Source organism: Anguilla anguilla, chromosome 10, assembly GCF_013347855.1.
Source record: "Anguilla anguilla isolate fAngAng1 chromosome 10, fAngAng1.pri, whole genome shotgun sequence".
Classification (NCBI taxonomy): domain Eukaryota; kingdom Metazoa; phylum Chordata; class Actinopteri; order Anguilliformes; family Anguillidae; genus Anguilla; species Anguilla anguilla.
The window spans coordinates 14257930-14274413 of record NC_049210.1 but is presented as its reverse complement, the minus strand read 5'-3'; the positions used below and the strand labels follow the sequence as shown (position 1 = coordinate 14274413).

At 46.2% G+C, this 16484-nt stretch overlaps 1 protein-coding gene across 15 annotated transcripts in view; it reads right to left on the bottom strand.

The window, feature by feature from the left end:
• Positions 1 to 14615, bottom strand: part of ncor2 (nuclear receptor corepressor 2) — a 138865-nt gene extending 124250 nt beyond the window's left edge. For 14 of the 15 annotated variants that reach the window (XM_035378722.1, XM_035378724.1, XM_035378733.1 and 11 more), the window contains exon 1: positions 14208 to 14614. The gene's annotated coding sequence lies outside the window, so the exon portion shown is untranslated. Of the gene's footprint in view, positions 1 to 14207 lie in introns of all 15 variants that reach the window. The other variant, XM_035378736.1, reaches the window with a different exon arrangement.
• Between the last annotated feature and the right edge of the window lie 1869 nt (positions 14616 to 16484).

The window sequence follows — 16484 nt, the reverse complement described above, 5'->3', positions numbered from 1 at the left end:
ACGAGTGCCGGATCAAGGGGAAAGCCCTCGTTAAAAAACGGGGTCGTTTCTATGGCCGGGGTTGTCTGGTCCCGCCCCCTTCTCGACACGCCAGCGCGTTTCAGGGTCGTTAAAACCGCCCGCGATGCCGCACGCTCCTTTTGTCTTGTAAAATTACCCCAGGTGGAAAACGTACGGGATAAAATGTTTCTGAGAGAGAGAGAAAAAAAACTACGCTTTACGGCCTCTGCGTCCTCCCTGAAAGCTTTGCCCTAAATAACGGGTGGGGGATTGAGAGTGTCGCGCGTGAAGGCGCTGACATTTCCTCCGCCGATCCCCGTACGCTTCCGTGGCCCTCAGTGGCTGTGGCATCTTCTCTTCCTGATCGGGGACTCCGTGAGACGGAATCACGCCGTCGAGCTCAGCTCAGAAAGGCCTGTGACTTACGTAACGGCGCGTTTCTGAAAGGTCCCGCTCTGTGCAGGCTCGCGTCAAAGCGAGGCTGCGACGAGTGTCAGACCACCTGTCAGTGCCACAGCTACTGCACACGAAGGACACTGCAGCCTGCACACGCTCCACAGCAATCAGCTCACAGCACCGACACATTTCCAACGCGTTCAGAAAGACGTGGAGCGACACATCGGCCTGGCTAATGAACTGGGCCAAAACTTGACTCTGCACCCAGTTGGCAGGTATGAATTGCAATTTTTTAAAAACTCTTAAAAAATGTTTTTTTTTTTCTTTTTTTTTGCATAACCAAACTTTGTAGTGTTACTAAAGCTTTCCCCCATAGTGCTTGTGACCTCTTGAACAATGCAACTGCCATTGTCTCGGACATCTTAAAATTATGGCTCGGAGAGAGCATGCGCAAAACCCCACCTAAACATTGTATGCGTTCAGCTTGCCATGTAATTGGAACAAAACAGGAAATATTAAACCTGAGTAGGAATCCATTAATTGTCATCAAGTAATCAATAAAAGTATCGAAACCACTCTTGCCATTCAAGCGTTTGCAAACGACTGTGCAGCGAATGTCAGTTCCTCTCTCCGAGTTCCTCTAATCTCAGCTTGCTTAGTTAACATTAGCCTACATCATTCAGACTCAACAGAAAAAAATCAGCCATTTCTGTAAAATGGTAAAACACATATGCGTGTAAATGCCAGAAAATAAAAGCTGATTGTCCCCAATTTTGTCTCATATTCATCTTTTGATCTCAAATACAAATCCTTAAGTATATAGCGAAAATAACTAATTTCAATGTAACATTACCATACTTCTGGATGGCACTGTATACACAGCTGAAAAATGCAATACTGTTAAAAGCATTAAGTAATAACATAGGCTACTTGATCATTTTACATTCATTTATATTAATACACTGACTGCATGCAGCATGGCAAATAAAGCAATAAAGTAATAAAGACTGTAGATATCATGTCAGGCAGGCAACACCGTGTGAAGTCCAGTTTATCGTGTCCAAGTTGGAGAGAATTCCCCACTCAACCGCATCCCTCAAATGTCATTTCATGAATAGACCAAGCCGCTACTTTAGGCATCCATCACACAGTACCCACTCAACCGCTTGTAAAATTCCAACGAATGCGAGACAGTCTGTGATCTTTTCAGCGCTCATCCCCCTCCTCCTCAACACTGACGTCATACTACCCGTTTGCGGATGAAAAGAATCCTGTTTACATTCAAAGTTCAGCTAAATCCGTTACGCTGTTTAGCTGTAATAACAGCTGCGATGGTCTTCTTATGAATGTGCCGTCATGTGCACCGGGCAGCTCGACAGCCTTCACGCTAGCAACAGACATTTTCCTTCCATTCTTTCCCCACACAGAGCATATTCTGAACCCAAATTGAGACAAATAGTCATATGTGGCACAACCAACGTTCACAAGTTTACCTCAACAAAATATCAAGTTAATTTTAAATCAGGCTAGTTGTTAGTGATTTTTTTCAAACCCCACCCCATTTATAGATCGTTAAAAAAAACCTTCATATAGACATTAATCACATTCTCATTGATTTCTTCTCTGCATCACTTTCCTACCTACGTTGCCTAAGTAAAAGGCCTATTACACAAAATCTTTAACAGTCACTGTCAGCCAGGAAAGTCATAGGCTACACCATATCGTTCAAAACAGAATCATCAGCCCTGAGGACGACATTTAGCAAAACACAGAGCCATTTAAGGACAAAATATGGTGCAAATTCTTATTCCTCACATTCAATTTGTGCCTGGTATTTCTGACCTTTTCCCACTTAACGATAGGTAGACATTGGCCTTTGTGCGTGCTTAACACTGGTACTGGCCTTGAAAAATACATGCCAGTCCTACCTCTATATTCAGCACCTAGCAATGAAACATCTCCTCGACTGCTTAGCGATAGCAGCTGGGGAACTGGAAGGCAGGAATGCTGGCTGGCTGAACCTTACCCTGTCTGGACTGTGGATCCCCTTTCACGAGAATAGCAAAACTTCCCCAATCTACGCCAGCGGCCTGCCCAGGAACCGTGCTCCGCAAACGAGGGGGCGTGGAAGTGACCTGCTCTGTCAACGCTGCAGCGAATCAGAGTGTCCCCTCCACCAGCCCCAGCCCCCCCCCCCCCGCCCCCATTTTCCATCTCGTCCTTCTGAATAATAGCTGCCATTCTTTCGCACGAGAATTGCAGAAGGATGGAAACCCTCCATTCCGGCTGCCTGTGGTTGTGGGTTGACATTTGGGGGAAGGCGTGTGGAAAAAGCTCGTTCCTTTCCCTTGTGCAGCCCCAGATGGACCGGCTTTGGGAACTGGCAAGTAAACAATGCTATGGACATTATGCGCTGGATGCAAAATGAAAGAGAAGATCAGAGGATCTGAGTAGCTGGGCAGGAAGGACACGGAGGTGCAGGTCTGCACTGGCGGTGCGCTCAGCCCTGGTTGGGTTTCACAGCGATGTGCAGGTTTCTCACGGGTCCCAGGCTGAGGCAGCGGTGACTAACAGCGCTCAGCAGGCGAGCGGTCCTCACATCCTGTTTCATAACCGCCTCCTGTTTCACAGCCAGAGCGGCTGTGACGAGGGGGGGGGAATAACCGTCGGCCACCGCCCTCCGGCACCGCGCTGTGCCCAGGATTACCAGCGCCCCCGCTGCCCTTCTGAAGAGCGCGGCGCGGAGGTGGCGGCGCGTGCGCGGTTAGCCGCTGGTGAGCTCCGGCGGCGGGGGTGGCGTGACTCAGACGTGCGGCCCGCTGAAGCTCAGTCTCCTCACACCGGCGCGGCTTAGCGAGCGGACCCAGCGCTTTCTCCAAATCCCCCCACCGGATCAGCTGATCCTGTTTAATGGGGGGGGGCGTGTCTCCGGGACGAGCTCGGACGGCGCGGAGTCGCGACCCGGCCCCCTGCCCGCGCTCCCGTCGATCACGCGTCAACAGCGTGGTCGCCACGTGAGGACTGCAAACCCGCTAAGAGAGGGGGGTGGGCGGGGCTTCCCCACAGTGGACCAGGAACCCGAGGAACCCTGGAGGTGGCAAGATGGCCGTCCCGCTGCAGGCTGCCTGAGGCAGGCATTGATACTCAATCACCAAACCGCAGCGGAATTTACCACCACCACAGTTTCATATAAAAAAGGGAAATCTCAGAGTGGTGCCAACTCCAGCGAAGTAGAAAGGGAAATTAAGAAGAAAGAGAGAGTAACAGGCTGAGTGCAGTGGGAGGAATATGACAAAGGTAAAGACTGTAAATCTGCCATGCCTCGTTACGCAAGCGGCCCTGGGCAAAGCCCCTCTGCTCCATTCCACACGGCGGGGCGCTACGTCACCTCGGGCTCAGCCCACACCTGTCACATGGGCTCTCCCCTCGTCACCAGCTCCCCGCTCCGCCTCCCCTTTCCCACGCTGCACCTGATCATTAAGGAAACACAACCCGCCGCGCGTTCAGCTTAACCGGCGAGTGACGAGATCACGCTTCTCTAAGCCCGCGCAAAATGGGTTTGATTATTCTTTTCAGGTTGTGTGTGTTCTCAATATTTCATATTTCTCGGAAATAAAAATCAGCATATCCAGCATTTGTTTCTTCTGAGAGAGTCTTGATCACAGCAGTGTTCATCGTTTGCTGTTGCAGCAAAACTGAAGCAAGGCGTCATCGCTGATATTGCTTTAAAAAATGAGAATTCAAGTCTACACTGCACTATTTTACTGACTCCATTTTTTATAGGCCTATTTATTTTTCCGTGATTGCCTACTTGTGATTGCAGAAACCGCAGGGCCCTGCTTTCAGGGCCTGGGCTGGCAGCAGGAAGCATGGCCGTGTAGAGGCGGGAGCTGAAACATGCTGGTAGAAAGGCGTCGGCCCAATACAAATACAGCGCATGGATCGCACCACAACCAAAATATCACCCGGATTATGGTGTTTCCCATGTGTTTTTTTTTTTTTTTTTTGGAGTCATGCTCATACACGCAGGTCCGACAACCTTAAATTTCTTAAATCACCAGGGAAACAATTTAGAACGCTCAACAAAAAGAAACAAAAATACCAAGTAATGTTTAGAAGACTTTACATTAAAATACACTGTTCTGGGAATAACTAGCCACCGACGTGATAATTAACAATAAAGGAATGGTAATCAATGGCAGCTAATTACAGGCAATATCAAATGAGAAATTAACACTGAAATTTATCGGCTGTTAATTGGCCGACAATGACGCGCTGTCTGTCACTGTCTTTCTCCATAGAACACGCACTCGACATTTCATTCATGTTCGAAAGCTTGGACCTGAGAACGCCACAGCGCGCACTGGGCAATAAGGCTTAAATAGCATCACATAAGAGCCCCAGAATAAATCACACGCTGCTGCTTAATGCAGGAGCCGGGAGCACACTCAGCAGAGGCACTGCTGATTCCTGCAGTGGCCGTCCTGGAGCGCTGTATTTTAACAGTGTGGGAAACACTTTGATCTGATGCAATTTGAAGGCAACAGAACCATTTAAATAACAAAATATGTTGTTCATTATGTCCATATTATATTTTTTTTCAACTAAATATTAGTTTTTCATTTTCTTTCCCCTGTAACAGCTTATAGTCTGAGAGAAATCCGAACCTTTTTTCATACCTGGGGCTTGAAGAGGATACTTAAAAGCCTTTTCATTGCACGTTTTGAAAAATGCAATTATTCAGTCGAAGCTATTTTCAGTTGTAGCTAATGAATTGACTTCCATATAAACACCAAAAGAATCATCCATGTTTTCCTAACAGAATGGGCTAGAGTGTGATAGTTGAACTTGCACGTTTAATAAAAAAAAGTACCAAGCAAAAAAGGTGACAGCGAACAGCATTTGAATTGATGACTGCAGCTGCTTTGCAGCATCAAAACTTACATTACAAGAGCCCACACTACGATCAATTCAACTCACCATTCTACCATGAAGGGCCAACCCTGATGAAGTTCTGACCCACCCGCGCTATCTGCAAACCTACCTGACACTGCCGAACGGGTTATATCACTCAACAGACAGCGCTTTCATTAGCGAGAGAGCTTTCGAGCCGCGGTTCAATCAGTCACCTGACATTACGCCCCGCGACACAATCATCTATTAGAGAACACACGCCTCTGCGCTGACAGGGGGCAGGAAATGCAAATCTGGGGTCGGTCCGGCAGAGGAGCCGGATCCCGGAGAGCCCTTCGCCTCGGGAAGAGCCGCACCGGCTGCCCCTGCGGCACACAACAAAGGAAACCCCGCTCGCTCAGGTGCAGTTTCCCCAGCCCGAGCCTGAATGGAGGTCCCTGCCTATTCCCATTCTCAGCTCCACTACAGCCCGGCAAAGGGATCATTTATTAGTTCTGCCAGACGCGCTGATGCAATGCCCAGATTTTCAACGGTCCTGATTGTTTGAGTTTCCCGTCCCCCTCTCCCCCTCCCCCTCTCCCTCTCCCCCTCCCCCTCTGGATGTGGGCCTCCCCGCACTACTTTCCTGGAAATGTCAGGGGTGGAGCAGCTGAGATGGGAGAGGCCCGTGCGAGCCAAGGGTGTAAATCTGCCCGCATAATGGGGCTCTGTCAGCCTCGGCGAAGACTGGCTGTGAGGAAGCCCTGCGGCGCGTACCGTACACATCCAAATGCGTACATACACATCCAAATGCGTACATACACATCCAAATGCGTACATACACATCCAAATGCGTACATACACATCCAAATACGTATATACCAACGAAACAATAAAACAGAAGGGAGAATTTACCCCCTGTACTTGATCCTGGCCATGAAACGTATCTTATCATAAAAGTGAGGTCAGTGGAGCACAGTTAAATTCACCGGCGAGACAGTGATGATATTTCTTCCCGAGCACCCGCCTTAACATAATCCATTTCCCAAAAAAAACAACTGCTTTCTCGATATTTCATTCGAGCCACGGGGGTTGAGCCCAACTGACTTCCAGCGGGCAAATCTATAAAGCCAGCTGAGGACAGAGCGTTCGGTGGGAGCGCGTTTCGACACGAATTAGCTCAGACAAAAAGGCCGCTCGCAACCAGGCGGGTCGGCCTGGAATGGGGCCGGCCGGCGCGATGGCCAGGACGCCGGCCTCTGAGGAGCGGCGTTATCCAGCCCTGGAGTGCGAACCGAGCCCGCGGACCAATTACCGCCCCGCCAACTGGCCGGGCCGCTCCGGCCGCAAAGCGCCGCCGCCGTTTCGCACCGGGAGAGCGCAGCGAGAACGCACGGGCGCGTGACACACAGCGAGAGCGCACGGGCGCGTGACGCGCAGCCAGAGCCAGGCGCGGTGCACGCCGCTCCAGCCATCGCCAAACGCTGCGGGATTTGGATCGCGCTAACAATGCCAGAGCGGGGGCCAAGTGTGAGGCCTGCTCTCCACAAAGCCGTGCATTACCACACATTCATTCCGCAGTGCAGCTTCACCAGCCACAATAGCGGCTGACCGCCCTTGGCCCGGCAGAGAGCCGTATTCATTCGAATGTGTTCCAAACCAGATGTGAAATGCATTTCCAGGGGTCCTTTTATAGTAATTAAACCCCTGGCCTTGGCAATAACGTCCTTTAATGGCAACAGAAAGCCTGCACTTGACAGTCCGTGCCCTGCCAGAGTCATTCGGCTCTACTGCAGTAATCTGGCACTTCAGTATTTATGTCCTTTTCCTTATGCTGGCTTTGCGCAGCTTCAATATTTATGCATTGCTCCGTGCAGATGAGGCAGCTGGGACACAGTGTGCTGCTACTTTTAACCCTCTACAGCAGTGTTCCTGCAGATCTACCGTCCTCCTGCAGGTCTTCATCTCAACCCTAATTTGGAATATCCGACTCTACTACTTAGCCACTCAACGAGATCTCTGGCTGTTGAATGAGGTGTGTTTTGTCAGGGTTGGAGCGACAACCTACAGGACAGTAGATCTCCAGGAACAGGATTGGCTACCACTGCTCTACCGTGTTGCTCCATTTTACTCTCTCCAGTGTTGCTCCCAAATCACCAAACCTTCATAAATGAAAAAAAATACAAGGTTCTTCCAGGTAGTGCCCGTGCCACAAACGCTCTGGTTTTCAGCATGCCAACACTGTCCACAAATTGATACCAAATCCAGACGTCCGGCTGGCCGTAGTGCCACTTGGTACAGACCACCTAATTAAACTCACATGTTCAGATATTGTTCCAAAACAAACACATTGGGAGACATTCATAAACGTGAAGTTACCAGCTCTAGCTAACAAAATGCCAATGGCGATAATATATTTACCGACTAAGGAAGGTAGTGGTCGAGCGATCAGTGTGGCGGTGCCTTATTCCTCTCGGTGAAACAGCAAGCAAGGAAACCCCAGTATGCATCACCGTGGATTGCAAACAGCACAAAGTTATTGCTGTCATCAATCTCACTGATACAATGGATTTTAGATTTAGATTTTAGATTGAACTGGTATAACGAGAAAACATCTGGTAATGCAATTTTTACCCGAGCGCATTCGTTATTCAAATGGATGGTTGGCATGGGATTGCTCCTGCCAGGATCCTGAGGGCATTTCTAGTGCTAACCCACATTTATGAATCTGAGAATGCAGCTATGTCACAGTGCCAGCTTTTTTTTGCTATGTGGGAAAAACAAAACCTATCACTAACTTTTATGAGCAACCCCCACTGGCCCGTTTAAAAGATTGACTGCTTTTCTCATAATTGTAAGAGAACCAGCTCTGCGTATTGCCATTTTATCAAAATGTTTCCAAGCACAGTTGTTGCCATTATCAAGCAATCAAATGCCTTTCCAGTTTTCAGGATGCAGGAAATACAAAAATCAATCATTTTGCTATTGCTGAGGGTGACTTAAAAATGTAAGAGGTCAGAGGTGCTTCCTCTTACTCAAGTATTTTCTAAACCGATAAAACGCCAGCAAGCGAATATTTGCGGAAATGGACAGTATTGAAAAATGCATGGAATTTGTACATGTTGACCTCTCTCCTTTGCATATCAACAGACAGAGCAGCGTTTCAAGCACGGCCATTATAAACATATTTCGAGACCGGCCCACTGTGGCATCCCATGTGTGCGTGCATGCGTGTGCAAATGCAAGAGAGAACAGGACAAAAACACAGGGTCTCGCTTTTCCTGGTGAGAGAAGATTGACTGGCGGCGGCGATGACATCATGCTCCAGAGAGACTGCACGCGGCAGCTGCGGCGGACATGAACACAGTCCTGTCTTTTCATAGTCCTCTCCTCCCTCGCTCGCTGCATCGGGGAAGGAATGCAAGACTGGGGGAGGGGGGCCCAGAGCGAATCCCGGGGGGGGGAGGGGGGGGGAAACGGTTCCCGAAAACCTCAGAGAGCTTGAAGGGCCGCGCCGAATCTTCGCCCGTCCTCGGCCGTGCCCCCCCCGCCTCCGACCCCACATGGTCCGTGACCTAAAGCCGAGCCCTCGGCAGGCCTGCAGGGGAAGGAGCTACGCGGTCCGCCGCAAAAGCCCGTGACTCTGCGGAGAGCGAAAAGCGCAGAGAGAGCAAAAGAGAGAGAACACAGCGTGTGCTTCGCAGGCGTCACCGGAGCCAATCTCCAGCCATAAAAAAAACTCTGCATATTTCAGGCTCTGGGCTGAGATGTGGAAATCCGAGGTCAGACCAGGTGAACGCAAACCGCTTTGCGCGCCGGCGCTGGCTGAAAAGGCGAAGAGGAAGCAGCGGAGCGAGCGGGGCGCGTTTGCGGTCTGCTCGGCAACCGTCGCTGCCGGGTAAACATGGCATTGTGTGGGACGGGGCGGATCTGAATCCGCCTTTGGGCTGGGGTCGTCTCCGCCCCGCTCGCGAGCGTTTAAAAGCGAGCGCGCGAATACGGTCGGGGCCGATGTCGGCGCCAGAGAGAGCCGGGGAGTCCCCCGGGGGAGGCCGCGTTCCAGGAGCCCGGGCCACGAGGCGGAAACCCTGCCGAGCGCTCGGGGAGAAAAGAAAACAAAAACCCGCAGGCCGAGTTCCCCGGATCGTTTTGGCGGCGCGCGCGAGGCCATCCTACCGGCGTCGAGCCGGGAGTGCCGCTCAAACGAAACACGCGGGCGGGCCGACGCCGCGGGCTTTCGGCGCGGGAGCCTTGCGGCGGAGCGGTTATGGCGAAACGCAGGGACCGAGCCTTTCCCAAAGGAAAAGCAATAATCCCACTCCCAGCCCCACGCTTACCGACCTGTGCTGCCGTGTGCACCCTTTCAGACAACAGATGGCTTAGCAGAGAAGATCAGCATTTCAAGCATTTGTAGTTGTCGGGAATTCTACCCATAAAGATTCAAGCAAAATAATAGGCTAATTCCACAAAAATTTGATTTCTATTACAAATATAGCAGCCTGCGATAACTAGCCGAGGCTACATTTTATGGAGTATAACGTTCAGAAAACGATCGCATTTCATGCTTCGGAAAATGCTTGCATTCAGTTTTTAAAACGGCATTGTTTTTATTCCACAGTTTGAATTCAAGCAAGCAGACGCATTCAGCACCCAGTGATGCTATTCTTTTTATTGATTATTCGCAAAAACCTCATAAAAATCCATTTGCAGATTCCAAAAAAAGAAAGAAATCTGAACATGCCTGCACCATGAACGTCTTTCACGGCCTCATAAAAAATTCAAAACCAAGACCACCGCGACAGAGCGATAAAAACATGGTCAGGTCAGCATATTTTAAGCTAGGTACTGCAATATTGGGAGGGACTGTAGAGCATTACAAGCCAAATTAGTGTGTTCCCATTGGCAATTAGGAGGCAATTTTACAGAAAACGCTAAGGTCAAGAAGTCACATCAAGTTAAAGAAAGTGGGAAACGGCAATTCACCTCTTCCGTCCGGTAACCTCGGCTACTCTTTACACTGTGAGGGTGTTTCCGAATCTGCCTTTTGCCAAAATTAACTTGAGCAAGAAATCACGTTGTGACGATAAATATCTCTCGACACCATAACATAATTATCAGCATGGAGATATTTCCAGTAACAACCGGTTCCACACCACTTCAGCAGCATGCGCACTCAGTGAAAGCATGATCTCTCATGCAAAGAGATGGGTAAAAATAACAGCAACGCAAAGTGACCAGGGGCTTGCCTAGATAGTGTACGGCAGCAACCACAAAGTCTGGAGTAGGCAAAATGGCAGATGAGACACAACGCTTTACTTTAGCCTGACTGATCCAAAAGAAGCATGAGAAATTTAAATACAGAAGGCATAACTCTTTTTTTACATTTAATGTGTTGCTACTACTGCTGCTGCTAGCTTCTGATGCTACTTCAGAATGAGGCTTGGAAATCAAGGTGAACACACTTTTGAACCAAGATGTTTCTCTTTAGACTATTAAAAAAACCTGTTTGGAAAGTGCCTATAACCAAATATAGATTTGTATATTTTCCCAACTGATTTATATTTAATGATACAAATACACTAGTAAAAAGGTAAGCATATCAACAACGTACAAGGGACTAATTGAATCATAACATTCTGAAGACAGAACGTTACTGGACATTCACTTCACCCTACAGAGATTAGATTCATTTGGACTAAATCATGGCAAATTGCAATTTCCCAAACTCCTCACTTTCAACAAAACTCACACCATGTCCCTAGTGACAAGATCACTGGTTTATCTCCGATAAAGCCGGATGAGCAAGTGGGTGTGCAAATTAAAACTGTGATGGCCATACATGCGTTCTTATCTTGCCTGCATGTTGAGATACACTGAACCCATGGTTTTATAGGCAAAGCCACAAATGAGGATGTTTTACAAGTTGTTTTCACACCCCAGCACTTTAAAACGATAGATCCTATTACTGGACACAGTAAATAGCATTGCAAATGTTTTACCCCTTTTGTGAAAGCTTAGCATCCATTCTTGGGAAACACGAGATTGAAGCTTTACTGACAATTCAAAGAAACAAATCTATTTTATTGGCTGACCTCATTTAATCAATGGATTTCAGGTAATTGCCAAGCACTCTTTAATGCTTACAGTAGATAGTGGTTTCACTTTGACTCAAGGCTTATCTCTGGATTCTGTCAGGTAGCATGCATGGATTGCACTTTCAGAAAACTCAAAGTAGACATAAGCACTCTTGATTCATATTTTCTATGATTCATCTGTCTCACTTACCTCGGTTGCAGGAAGAAATTGAGCAAAACGACACCACAGCACCTTTGGCAAGTGTTGTGGGCTGCATTAATATTATTCCAAAGGAAACTATAAGAACTGCAATTTTCCTGCCAAAAGCAGCACTGCATACTTGCAGAGACAAAACTGAAATCACAGCTTGAATTTTAAAAACTATTATGTATTCATTCACTTCATTAATTCTCTCCTTTTAACATGGAAATCAAATTGATGATTTTCCCATAATTTATATGCCCTTGTTAAAAGTAAAGTTAGCCAGTAATTAGTGCAATCCTACAACCTAGCCTACTGTTAAGCACTTAAAAATGAGGAGAAAACACACACTGAACAACACCCTGGTCTCATAAAAGTGTGGAAGGGAAAAGTGGTTGCCAGAAATTCCACAGATTCCAACTCCTTCCTTCCCCTCCCTCAATACAGTCAATCAGAGAAACAAGCCAATGGACATGCTCATTGCAAAACTCACATATGTGCAAATTAACTTCTGAAATCCAAAGACCAAAATAAGGTACGTTTCCCCATCAAGGTAGGTTGAGGGGGAACAAAGTTGGACCCAATGTACAGAAACCTCCTTTTGCCACTTGTGTTACTGAATGGACCTGTCCAGGGTGTCATTCCTACCTGTCACCCAATGCATGCTGGGATAGGCTCCCGCACCCACTACAACCCTGACCAGGAATAAGCAGGTTAGACAGCGGAAGGACGGATGTTGTTGGATGGATTATCACACACATGGGGGGGAATGTAACCGCACGGGCGCTGTCATGATTACAGGAGTCTTAATGCTGTAGGCCACAGAACTGACTCGGGATAGGTTCATATGACTGTAATAGGTGTGTTGTTTTTTACTTTCCTGAATTAGAAACTCAGAGCCTAGACTGCAACAGCACCAACATCTTCAACCCAAACCATTTCCCCTTACTCCACTGATATCCAAAGTTATACAAGGTCATTGCTTGTGCAGCTGTTTTGCTTGCAAAAAAAAAAAAAAAAAAAACTTCAAGCCCTTTCTCAGGTTTCCGTTTAGCGACAATAAAAAACTGAACTGGGACAAACACCAAATGGAAGCACACACGAAAGTATGGAGAAGTTCCATGCACTTTGTATTCACAAAAATTGTTTTTTGTATCTTATCATACCGGCAGCAGCAGTAGAGGTTGTCTGAGGTAAGCAGTGTTTTGTGTTGATGAATCCCTCCTCCCCCACACTCACAAGTTAATGGACCTTTATTGACATCTGAAATACACCACCTTACACCCACTCAATCTTATTGAGACTTGTATACAGCATAGCTTACAGTGGTCAGAGTTCAGAGGAGTAAGGAATAGCATTCTTTTCTTGGCGTCTTAACTCACACCGGTAACAGCTACATATATCTTTGCGCAACTGTACGAGTTCTAAAAGCAGTGCCTTATATGTAGTTAACAGAGGGCCACATATAATCAGCTAATTACATTTAGCAAATTTAGTAGTGGATTTATGAAAATTCTTATATGTCTGAAGGACCACTGAACATCAGCCGTCCCGTCCCCTGCCCGGATTGTTCAAATTTCGCCTCGGCTGAATTCACAAGTCGGCGTACGACAGAACCAAATTCCTTTTGTGATAATTACAACGATAATTTACACTTCTTTTAACAGCACGGCGTATACTCCGAAGTCCACTGTTCACTTGACAGATTCGCTAAATGTCGAACATGCGAAACAGGCAAAAGTGAAATGTATATTTGGCAAAACAAACTAGTACTAAGTAAGGACTGTCGAAGCATCCACCTAGCTACCACTGAGCGTTACACTCACGTTTCTCTGTATAACAATAGTTAGCAAGCTAGCTAGTAATAATGTGTACACTACTTTTAACTACTTTAACAGCTGAGAAACTCGGTTTGCTACTAATAACGTTACTCCATAGGATTAACTGCAAAGCAGTTATACCTAGCTAACGTTCCCTAACTGTCGTTTGGCCGGTGAATTGTTTACGATTACAGCTTAGCAGACCAAAGCTAGTGCATTTTCATGTAAGCTAACGTCAACGTTAAATCTGACGTGCTTGCATGTTAAATCAGACCGTGCCAACAATCAACATGAACGTCGCCAGCACACCAGCAGCTACTAACGTTGCAAGTTGAACGAAGTAGCCATCGAACGTTAGCTAGCTAGCTAGTATATAGTTGTAAAACTAGATATGCCAACAAGTACCATTGCTGCCATGTAGCTAGCAAGCCAGCTACATAGTTTACTACACATAGCTATATAACTAACGTTAGCTAGCTGACTAGTCTAGCACTATCACTATCCAGTGTCGCTTTTGAGTGGGTCACGTTTGTGCGTTGTCTTCCTTGTCTTTGTTAGCTAATGTTAGCTAGCTGGCTCATCGGGTAATTAGAATAACGTTATGGGACCGTTCGTACAATTTGCATCTTCCGATGAAGCTGTTTTGCAATCAAGCCATATGGCTTTCTTACTCGTTAGCTGTTCGAAATGCTTTTCTTCAAAAAAAAAAAAAAAAATGCACGGAAAGCTAGCTTGTTAGCAAACGTTAGCTCAAAAGCTACTGTTAACACTTTGCTTACTAAGCTCGCTTAATAGCTACCAGTTACACGAAGATTATCTTACCTTATTATTATTCGTTCTTCTATGATGGTGTACTGTATTTGTTTTAGTTCTTGCAGTAAATTTTCCCAACAGTAATCCACAAGAAAGCGGTGTTGTCTTTCTCTGTGGTTCCGTTCTTTCCACTTGCTACAAATGTCGCGTCTGCTGCTTAATGTGGTAACTGTGCCGCCTCTCTCCTGCTCTCTCGATAGGTGCCTTTGCTCTCGCGCTCTCTCCCCCTCTCTTTTCACTCACCCACACACTCAAACAGTCTTGTAACTTTGAGCTCAATGAAACATCTTCAGTCTTCTTTTTCCTATCGCTCTCCCCCACCAGAAAGAAAATCGGTTTGAGATTCAGCCAGGGGAGATCATTGGCATTGGTTCTGCCTGTGCATTTTGCTAGACTCCACTGGCCGCCCAGAGACAACGCTTTTCTTTCATAATTTAAAGGGCCAGTAGCTACGAACGTCTCTCCTAACTGCGTAGCTAAAGGGGAATACATTACATCTTGCCCTGAGCAGAAAGTCGTGTTACATGCAATTGTACCCTACATTCAAATACAGTAGAGTGTGCATCAAACAATTTACCTTAATGTATAAATGTTGGTGTCTAAATCAAAGCCGAGGCATACATTAGGGGAGACTTGGGTATAGCATTACACAGTTTTCAAAAAGTTGTTGCAGATGCAGATTTCATAGTCAGCTCAAATTCAACATACGTATCGTCACTATTAAGTAAGTCCTAGACGAATTCATAGACATATAAGTCAAGACGAATTACTTATAATGAGAATATTCCAGAAACGCAGAAGTTAATGTATGTATTTTTACAACTGCGGTATAGCTTAATCAACAATTTTTCTTTTTTAAGTGTATGATGATTTTTACCTAATTTACACCCATTTCTCAAGGAAAAACAGCTCCAGATAAAGAATATAGCTCATGTATGTGACACAACAGTTCCTGCCATTGTAAATGAAATTAAAAGGGAAAAATGTAAGGAAAACAAAGATATATGCAGACAACATTTTTAAACTATTTTTTCCCAATTCCCGTATGCATGAATCATGGACTTTACCATAAGGACTTTGCTCAAAGATCAAATTAAAACGATTTACTTGGGAATAGAACCTGCAAACTGTCACTAGCCTTTAACCACAAAACCAAATTACCACCTTGTTATTAGTCACTACTGTATTACTCAGAATTGACATTATTTGAAAACAGACAACATATATCCTTTGTCAAATATAATTAGAACAATAAACATATACAAATATTTAGGAACAGTTATATTGCACTTCAAAAATATATAGTTTAACGCTCATGCCATTTTCATTATGACTACCTTATTTATTTACGTAAGGTCATAAGTTAGCACTGTGCATCAATTTGCACTCATACAATTTTGTATGAGTACAAACATTCGTATGTAGGTTATTTACCATTGCAAAGACATGGAGAGCTTTCGCAGACTGACGCACGGTATCTCCCAAATGAAAGCATGCATCTTTTGATTTTGTCTGTGAGAAATTCAAATATATGATCTTGGGGAAAAGAAATCAATGCCTGAGCGTATCTATGTGCTTGGTGCATGAAAAAGCAATATTATTTGAGAAAAAAGTGTGCCTACCACTTAAAAGCAAGAATGCCCTTCGAAATGCATAACTAATTCTAGGTGTGATGCAAAATATGTGTAAATGAATTTTCGGGGGGGGGGGGGGGGGGGGGGGGGGTTGTCATTTCTGACCATGATATGCATTAGGGAATAAAACGCATTTTCTAGGGAAATGCTTCCGATTATACAATACACATTTTGAAAACCAGTAATTCATGCCTTCCAAATTCTTTTGTTACCCTAATCTTTGTTCCCCATGCTCACACACGCACGCACGCACACACACGCACACACATGCACTCACACAAGGGAAGTAATGGCTGTGGTAGATTCCTGAGGGGGAACCATTGCCGTTTCCCCTCCCCAGGACTCATACATCTGGCTCTTTTGAAGCTGAGTGAGTGGACAGACTGTGAATACAGTGTCGAATGTGAAGAATAGTGCTTGGAAGATCACAGAGACTCAAGCTGTGGACTTGGCAGATGACGTATGTCCAGGCTAAGGCCCTGTTAATGGTCTGAAACCTTTAGCCTGTGATTCAGCCAGCCACAAGCCCCCTACTATCACCCCCCAACCTGCATGTTTGAACATCTGGTGCTACCCAAAGGCCTCATTTCTGCACAAATCTGTCCATTATGATTAACTGGGAAAATGAGGGCCAAGATCTACACTTCGCAGA